The 8,791-nt window shown below is 38.5% G+C and overlaps 1 long non-coding RNA gene across 1 annotated transcript; it reads left to right on the plus strand.

Annotated features, from left to right (window-relative positions):
• Positions 1-2,591: 2,591 nt before the first annotated feature.
• LOC135321498 (uncharacterized) lies at positions 2,592-6,484 on the plus strand. Its single transcript, XR_010381309.1, has 3 exons — positions 2,592-3,433; positions 3,745-3,910; positions 6,388-6,484. It is a non-coding gene; the product is annotated as an uncharacterized LOC135321498 (long non-coding RNA).
• Positions 6,485-8,791: the final 2,307 nt, after the last annotated feature.

Genomic DNA, 8,791 nt, shown 5'->3' on the forward strand with positions numbered 1-8,791 from the left:
GCTTTCAGCTGGCCAGGAGGCCCTAGGAAGGGAAACCAGCATGGCACACAGCTCCTCGGGTGAAGAGATGAAGAAAGATTGAGGGGTGGGCATAGCTCAGTGGTAGAGCCCGTGCATAGTAGGCATGAGGTCCTAGGTTCGACCCCAGTACCTCCATTAAAAAGAGAGAGAGAGAGATGTAGAAAAATCCATGAGAGTATGTTACTCATCTAGGAAACACAAGAGTTTTCAAGAGGGCTCTGGTCCATTCCAAAAGCTATAGTGTTTTCCCCAAATTCCAAATGCCAAACTTTCCCCAAATTCCAAATGCTTCAAGAGGTATACTCATGTTAGAGTTTTGTGGTGATAATATATTTTATATAAACCAGATATAATTTTTTCTAATTATGAAACGTCAGTGTTTTCACATTATTAGTCATCATTTGCCACAGCTTTCTTCATCCATCCTCCTCACTTCACTGTGTCTCACTTGTAATATTTGAATTACATCAACGAACATCACTTAGGTGTTTTATATTTTAGACATGTTTGACACATCTTCTAATTATTTCAAATTTTATTTAGTCTCTGGTCCCATGAGAGAAATGGAATCATAAGCAATCCTTAACCTATAAATAAGTCTAAAGTATTTAAAGTCAAGTGAAATTTCTCTCTGGGAGACACTGCATAGACCAATCTCTTTTCAACATACATATTTGTTTTTTCATCAGAAACCTCTTCCATCACTAGTTTATATTTTTGCCAAAGTGAGAAATTGAGATGTCAGTAGATTTCATTTTCAGTATCTTCCAGCACCACTAGCCTATCCCCTACACAGGAAAGGGCTTGGCTGAGAATGAGTACACCTGAGATCCAGATTCAGCTGTCACTCTATGTAGGTCCTAAATCTTATACAAGATACTTAATTACATGCTCATCAGAAAAAGGCGTGAAAGTTGAGGAATCAGCCCTGAGTGTGATAGTTCTGGGTCTGAGTGCTGCTACCAGGACTAAGGAACACATAGAAATGAAACACAAGGAACAGTACTCCTATGACAAGTAAGGGCAGTACTGATGGGCTTGGGTGAGACATTTGATCTTTTAGACCTATCTGAGGATAGATGTCTGCTATAGTAATACTTGTTTTCTTTAGCCTTAGAGGACAGATAACTTTCCTATCAAACTTTTAATGTTCTTTTTTTCAGTGTTTATGACACATATGGAAATATTTTGTTTTCACAGTGTGGCAATGGGAGTAGAAGTCCATGTATAAAGCAGGAAGAAACAAGTCCTGGACTAGGCTTGTATCTAGGAAATGGACAGTAAAGTTTAAAACATTGTGCTGGGTGGAGGGGAGGGTATAGCTCAGCGGTACAGTGAGTGCTTAGCATGCACAGGTAATGGATTCAATCTCTAGTACCTCCATTAAAAATAAATACTCTTTCAAAAACAGCCCTTGGTTTGCCTTTTTTCTATTTTTTTTAAATCTGCCCTTTATTTCCTCCCTGATCTTTATTATTTCTTTCCTTCTGTTGACTTTGGGTTTCGTTTGTTCTTCTTTTTCTAATTCTTTTAGGTGGTAGTTCAGGTTGTTTATTTGAGATTGCCCTGTATTACTATGAACTTCCCTCTTAGGACTGCTTTTGTTGCATCCCATAGATTTTTGGGTGGTTGTGTTTTCATTGTCATTTGTCTCAAGGTATTTTTTTTAATTTCTTCTTTGATTTCATCGTTGACCCACTGGTTTTTGAGTACTGTGTTGTTTAGTCTCCATGCTGTTGTTTTTTTCTCCTTTGTTTTTCTGTGGTTGATTTCTAGTTTCATGGCATTGTGGTCAGAGAAAATGCTTGAAATAATTTCTATCCTCTTAAATTTGTTGAGGCTTCTTTTGTGCCCAAGCATGTGGTCTATCCTAGAGAATGTTCCATGAGCACTTGAAAAGAATGTATATTCTGTTTTTTACAAATGTAAAGTCCCCCCAAAAAATATCAACCAGTCCAACTGTTCTATTGTGTTATTCAGTATCTCTGTTGCCTTATTGATTTTCTGTCTGGTTGTTAGTGGAGTATATTTATATAATGGACTACTACTCAGCCATAAAAAAGAATAAAATAATACCATTTACAGAAACATGGATGGACCTGGAGATTGTCATTCTAAGTAAAGTAGGACAGAAAGAGAAAGAAAAATACCATATGATATCACTTACATGTGGAGTCTAAAGAAAAAAGATAAACAAGCTTACTTACAAAACAGAAGCAGACGCAAAGACATAGAAAACAAACTTATGGTTACCGGGGGGAAGGGGCTGGGAAGGGATAAATTGGGAGTTTGAGATTTGCAGATACTAACTGACACATATAAAATAGATAAACAACAAGTTCATATTGTATAGAACAGGGGACTATATTCAGTATCTTGTAGTAACTTATGATGAAAAAGAATGTGAAAACAAATATAGGTCTGTTCATGTATGACTGAAGCATTATGCTCTACACCAGAAATTGGTATAACGTTGTAGACTAAGTTTACTTTAATAAAAATATATATAAAAATAAATAAATAAACCAACCTAATTACCCCCCCCATTTGTTTTAAAATAAATTAAAAAAATAAAAAAATAAAAACCTATTTAAAAAAACAACATTCTGCTGGAAGGATATATGTGGTCTGTTTCTTAGAGAGGTGAATTATGGTGCACTGGAGGTGTCAAAGTCTGGAAAAAGTGAACTGAACCTGAGGTCCTGATTCTGACGGAGGTGCAATTTGTGGTTCTACTGGAAAGGAAGTGAGCTTGTTGAAGACTGATAACATTTCATTAGATTGTGGAGGGACACCACAGGGAAAAGTTAAAAATAAAGCAAGAAATACAGAGCTTTATAAAGATCAACAGGGTGATACAGAATTGAGATATCCTGCCTACAGGTAAAATTACAATAGAAATAGTACCGAAAGGCAAAGTATCGTAAGGGATTGTGTAATACAGGGAAGAGCAGAGGCTCTAGAGTACAGCATATGGGATTTCCATTAGAAAAGTTAGTCAGAGGGCAGCCAAAAGGAGAGATGGCAATAGGAGAGCAGGAGGAGATTAATTACATAGCAGAAGAAAGGCACGATCCTCTCACGGGGAGACAAGCAGGGCTGCTCTGCTTTTATAGATAATTATTCCTAGTGAGGCCTAAGATCCAAGTTCTTCCACGAAGGCACTTATTCTAGAAATGAAATACTAAAAATTTCATTAAGCCAAATCTTTCATGATGTCTTCTTCTAGTTCCTTTTTCAGGTGTACACAGTTTTAAGGGAATAAATGCACCCTCAGCCAAGGGAGATGGAGAAAAAGTGACTGTACCTTGTGCAAGCCTTGCTGATCGCAGAACAATCAGGCCAATTCTGTGTGTCGCAGAATTACAGTGATTCTGGCAGGAGATTTTCACGGCCTCATAAGAACTTAATGGTAATCAAAGAGGTTTTCCTTCTTCTGTTAAAAAAGAAAAAGTAAGGGGCTGAGAGGACAGGGGAAATCGTTCACCTGAGTGTGAGAGGGGACCAGTTTCCCATTAGCAGGCTAGTCCTGCTGGACCAGTTCATTAACCATGAATGCTTTGTTCCTTCACAGAATGTTTTGCAGCCTGATGAGCTTGGCTTTGACTGCCTCCCCAGAGGAGGGAAGACTTAGTGTTGGGAACACAGCAGGCTAAGTGTGTGTTCTAAGGAGAGTGTACAGTTGCTAATAAAGTGTTTGGATTTTTCTTTTCTTCTTTTCAGGTGCAGAAAGCTCTGGTGACCCTGACGTGCTGCTTGCATATTTTGATCTCTGTTTAAATCTATGCAGTTTTTGTGCATCTAAAAATAGGTCTGGAGGAGAATGTATTACTTAATATGTATTCAGAGAAAGCAGAAGGAAAAGGAGGGCATTTTATCAAAAGTTAAAGTAAGTGAATCTGCAATGACCTGATGCCCAAAAGATACAGAATCGCAGGATCTAAAAGCATTGAATAAGACCTCAAGAGTCCAACCTCCCTCTTATTCAAATCACCATCTCAGAAACTAGCCTCGTCTTGAATATATAGAAAAATAAAGGAGAGCCTACCTCCCAAGACAGCCCCTTTATTTTTGTCCATTCCTAATTATTCCATCATCTAAACACTGGTCTCAATTCTGTCATCAGTGGCCCATTACCACAAGTCTAAATCCTCAGATATATTTGTTTATTGAATTTTAGAAAACACCATGACCTCTGTCAACTTTTGTTCAGACTAAATAATACTAATTCATTTTGTACTTCTGACATGTTTGCAACTCTTAGAGACTTTGCGCTAGCATATCATTTAGGATTAGTTAGCATACTAGTTAGCACATTAGTTAGCTGCAAGTGACTGAAATCCAATGGAAACTAGTTAGGCAAAGAGGGGAATGTATTATATAAGCACTGGGATTTTTACAAAATCCAACAATTTTGACTCAGTTATATTCTGGATATTGTTTTGACAGTAAAGATGGTTTTGAAAATAGCCTCAATAGTTTCTGCTTTGTTAGAGTTACAGTTTATCTTTAACGTCCTCTTTTCTAACCTGTATATATTTACTAATTCAACAATTCTCAACCCAGGCAGTGCAGGTGTAGAGGGTGTTTCTTGTGAAGAGGCATTCTCTCATTGCCTGGGTGTACTACTGGCATTAGTGGGTGCGGACACAGATGCTAAATCTCTTGCCAGAGACCATTCTGCATGATGAAAAATTATCCTGCCCAAAATGCTAATAGCAGGCCCATGGAGAAACACTGTTAATGTAAGTCAGTTTTTGGAAGCCACATCATAATTTCACATGAAATTTCACTAAGTCAAATCTCTTTATCTTATAAACTTCGCATTTGGATTTTTTAATCCACTTTTTTAAAGTGCAGACTTCATATTTATTTTAATTTAATTCACTCTTGTTGTTCATCATGCACTCCAAACTATTACTTATTATTATTACCTTTTTTATTTTTAATTTTGAGTAAGTCCTAGGAGAGCCACCATAAAGTAGTGGCTACATTATGGGCTAAATCAGACAGTCATAGATTTAAGTACTGACTCTATCACATTTAAGATGAATGACCAAAGACAAATTAACTTCTTAAATCACGCCTCTGCCAGGTGAGGATCTAATGGTTAGCTTAACATTTGGTTGTGAAAATAAAATCAAAGAGCCTAGAATAAAATTACTCAATGCATAGGGGCAGTTATACTGATATAATCATTATGATTATTCACAAATTTGATAAAAATGCCTTATACAGACTCACCCAATTATTGATATAAATGTTATCATTACCTGTGCTCTGTCCTGTGCTCAGGAGGTCTCCACTTAGAATGACATTTTTCCATGGATCACCATCCCCAGAAGACCTGTTTAACATAATAGGCAGCTGTTACGTTACCAATTATTTTTAGCATCTTAGGTCATAACTTGTCCATGTGTGTATCTCTTGAGCTTCAGTTCCATCTAAATCATGCCCTGCCATTTCTAGTCTTAAGATCATCCTCTAAGTAGAGAAGAAGCAAAATCTGTTTCAGGTAATCCAGGATTCACTATTTTTCCAATGGAAAGCTAATTAGGAGAGTAAAGTAGCAAGTTAAAAAAAAAAAAAATTCTGTTCCAGAATATATTTTAAAGTATTCACAGAAATCCTAAAATTTAGACATAATTATAAACTCTTCAAATGCAATCTTCAAATGCAATCATTTACATTCCCACATCAAAGTTTATTGACTAGGCAATTATCTGTGGATCCAAATAAATGATTAAATTCACTAAGCCCTGAGGCAACAAAGATCATTGCTAGAGCACATGGTTCTCCTTTAACTTAGGATCTAAATGAAACAGACATATGTTAAATATGTTTTGGGAGGAAAAAAGAGAAGAGACCTGTAAATGTTGTTCAGATTTAAGGGAAAATTAAATAAAGGAAACATTTAAAGATCCAAGTGTGTCTCTGTGTCCTGACTGGTACCTTTGAACCAATGAGAGAACTTAATTTGAAAAGCCATATGAACATAGGCTAGGACAGGTTCCTTAACCCTCTCATGGATAGAAATGCTGGGCATGCAGCAATTATCTTTTAGGAATGCCCCATTTGGGTCATATAGGAATAGTGTTGTTTCCTATGTCCTGAGAATATAGTATTTCAGCAGTGCTCCATGTAAATACACCTCATTAGACTAGGTGAGGGTATGGCCTGGAAAAGAGCAGAGGATGTGGGAAGCAGGCTGTCCTGCTGTATTGTATGTGGGTACACATGCATGCTGTCCCCAAAGGAGACATCTGTCTAAGAAAATGCATGCCCAAGAGCTATGAGTGCCCTCAGGGAATTCCATCATCTTCTCCTTTCCACGATAGTGTTATTCTCATCATTTAAATTTTGCAGGAATCCATCAAACAATATGCACTGAAAAACTGCCATGGTCTGGGATCTTGGGAAGGTTCAAGGTTACAAAATCCAAAGAGTCACAGTTGCCCACAGGTTAGTGGAAAATTAAAGATTTTAGGGTCTTCCATCATAAAAAGTATATGCTCTACCTCTAAGACATATTTATTCTTTCTGATATGTATATTATTTTTTACATGTACAAAAACGTGTGGAGGGTGCTACAGTATTAGAACTGAAAGGGATGTCTCAGAAGTCAACCTAGCAGTAGTTCACTTACACCAGATCCATATTCAACAAATATTTATTGAGAGTCTATTGAGGGTCTATTTCTAAGTACTCTTGCTGCATTTAATTCTCCCCACAAATGTATGATACAAATCGTTTTAATCTTTATTTAATGGATAAAATGGAAAAAAAAAAAAAAAAGCTGTTCAGGTCAGCAAAGAAAAATGCCTTGCCCAAGATCATAGAGCAAGATTCCTAGACTAGTAATTTTATAGTCACAGGCTAAATGATATTAAATATGTATATATACATATTTATATTTATATTTATATTTATATTTATATTTATAAATAAAAATAGGTTTCTGCATCCAGCCCCCTCGCTAGGGTCGCCTGAGCCAACCCTAAAGCCCCCTACGTGGGGAGAAACTGCAAATGCCTTACCTGCAACGTTTGAGCTTAGCCTGTGGGTGGAATTCCAGAGCCCGGCCACAAGGCCGAGGGAGGGAGTGGATGGGGCTTCACTGGTGCGCCGAGGCCTTTTTTAATCCTTGTGACTCCGCGGCTCCATGCCTCTAGGGACAAGTCACGTTGGTTGGTCGTCCTGTAGTTCAATCCGTACTTGGTGAGGCCGGCGTGAAGGGAGCGTTCTGGGATGTAAGAAGAGCGTTAAAGGACAAATTTGACCCTGGCCTCCAAGGGCTTCTTTAGGGAGACCTTGCCCTTCGCTCATGTCCACCTGGACGTGTGCCCTCGCCTTCAGCCTGGTTGTGAACAGCAGTAAGAGTGCGTCTGCGCCGTGTTTTTATGTTCTGTGCTCCCCTATTCCAAACCTTCCACTGTGACCTTTGTGATCTGAATCCACGGGGAAAAGAATCTCCTCTGTTAAAACAGGGGACCGTGACCCGCCTGACCCGCTCCACGTGGCCGAGCGCGCGCCGCAGGAAGGAACCCGACGGGGTGACATCACCGCGGCCTCCAGCCCGACTTTGTGAAAGGGGCAGCTCCGGCGCCAGCGCCAGCAGCCGAGCTGGACCACCTCAGACGGTCTTCCCGCTTGGGTGTGGACGGCCCGGGCTGGCTAGGCTCAGGGGCTGGGGACCGGAGGAGGCCTGAGGACCTGTTTCCTTCTAGAACCAGGTATGGAGGCGGGGCTCCAGGCAGGTGGCAGGGCCCGTACTTTGCGGCAGCAGTGGAGGTGGGAGCCGACTTGCTTGTTTGGACCCTGGAAGGACCAGCAGGGTACGGGGTCTCACCCCAGAGCCCACACAACGAAAGATTTTCCAACCGCCTGTCCCACGGTTCTAGAGCCTCTGTAGTGATTGTGCCGGGTTACAAGCCCGGGAATCCGTGAGACAGCCCATTTCCTCCATTCACTCAGAGGTCTTTAGGTCTTTATTTGGACACCATGCTAAACTCTAATCTTTGATTCCTTTGTGTTTTCAGTGTAATGACATGTTCTGTAATTTTTTTGTTTGTTTCAAATATTTATTTTTGTGTTTTTTTTTTTTTTTTTTTCTCTGAAATAGCACTGATTCTAGGCATTCTTCCCTTATTCAGAATGGTTCTAAAGTTACTCTGGTAATTATGCTTGCTGTAGTTTTCAGTGGATGGTCTTTGTGGGGTTAATAAAGATCTTTTAAAGCACCGATTTAGTAACACAGTTTTACCGAGAGTGTTCAGGTGCATCATCGAATGTGTTTTATGTATCTATTTTGCTATGTTAATATTTCTTTTTTTTATTGTACAAAACATTTCATTTTTATGTAGCCAGAGTAGTTGTTTTTTTTTTTTTCAACCTGGATTTCCCATCTTGCCTAAAAATAAATCTTCAAATTCTAGGTTATAAGCAGATTTTATAATTTTCTTTTTAAATATATTATATTTAAAGACATTTAAATCTGTAATCCTCATGGAATGTATTTGGACATGTGGTGTGGGGCAGTGGATCCAATCACTTTTTTCCACCAAAAAGATGGCTATTTGTTTTAGTACCACTTATTGATAAACTCTTCTTGACCTACTGATTTGAAATTCCACTTCTATTAAACAATAAATTATTGTATACACCTATAAAAATAAATAAAACAAATAAAAATAATTTCACTTGACGCTGTAAAACTTAGGTTTAAAATGTTTTGTATATAAATATATATAGTAAATTTCTGTGTATATTC

The sequence above is a fragment of the Camelus dromedarius genome, chromosome 6 (assembly GCF_036321535.1).
Source record: "Camelus dromedarius isolate mCamDro1 chromosome 6, mCamDro1.pat, whole genome shotgun sequence".
NCBI lineage: Eukaryota > Metazoa > Chordata > Mammalia > Artiodactyla > Camelidae > Camelus > Camelus dromedarius.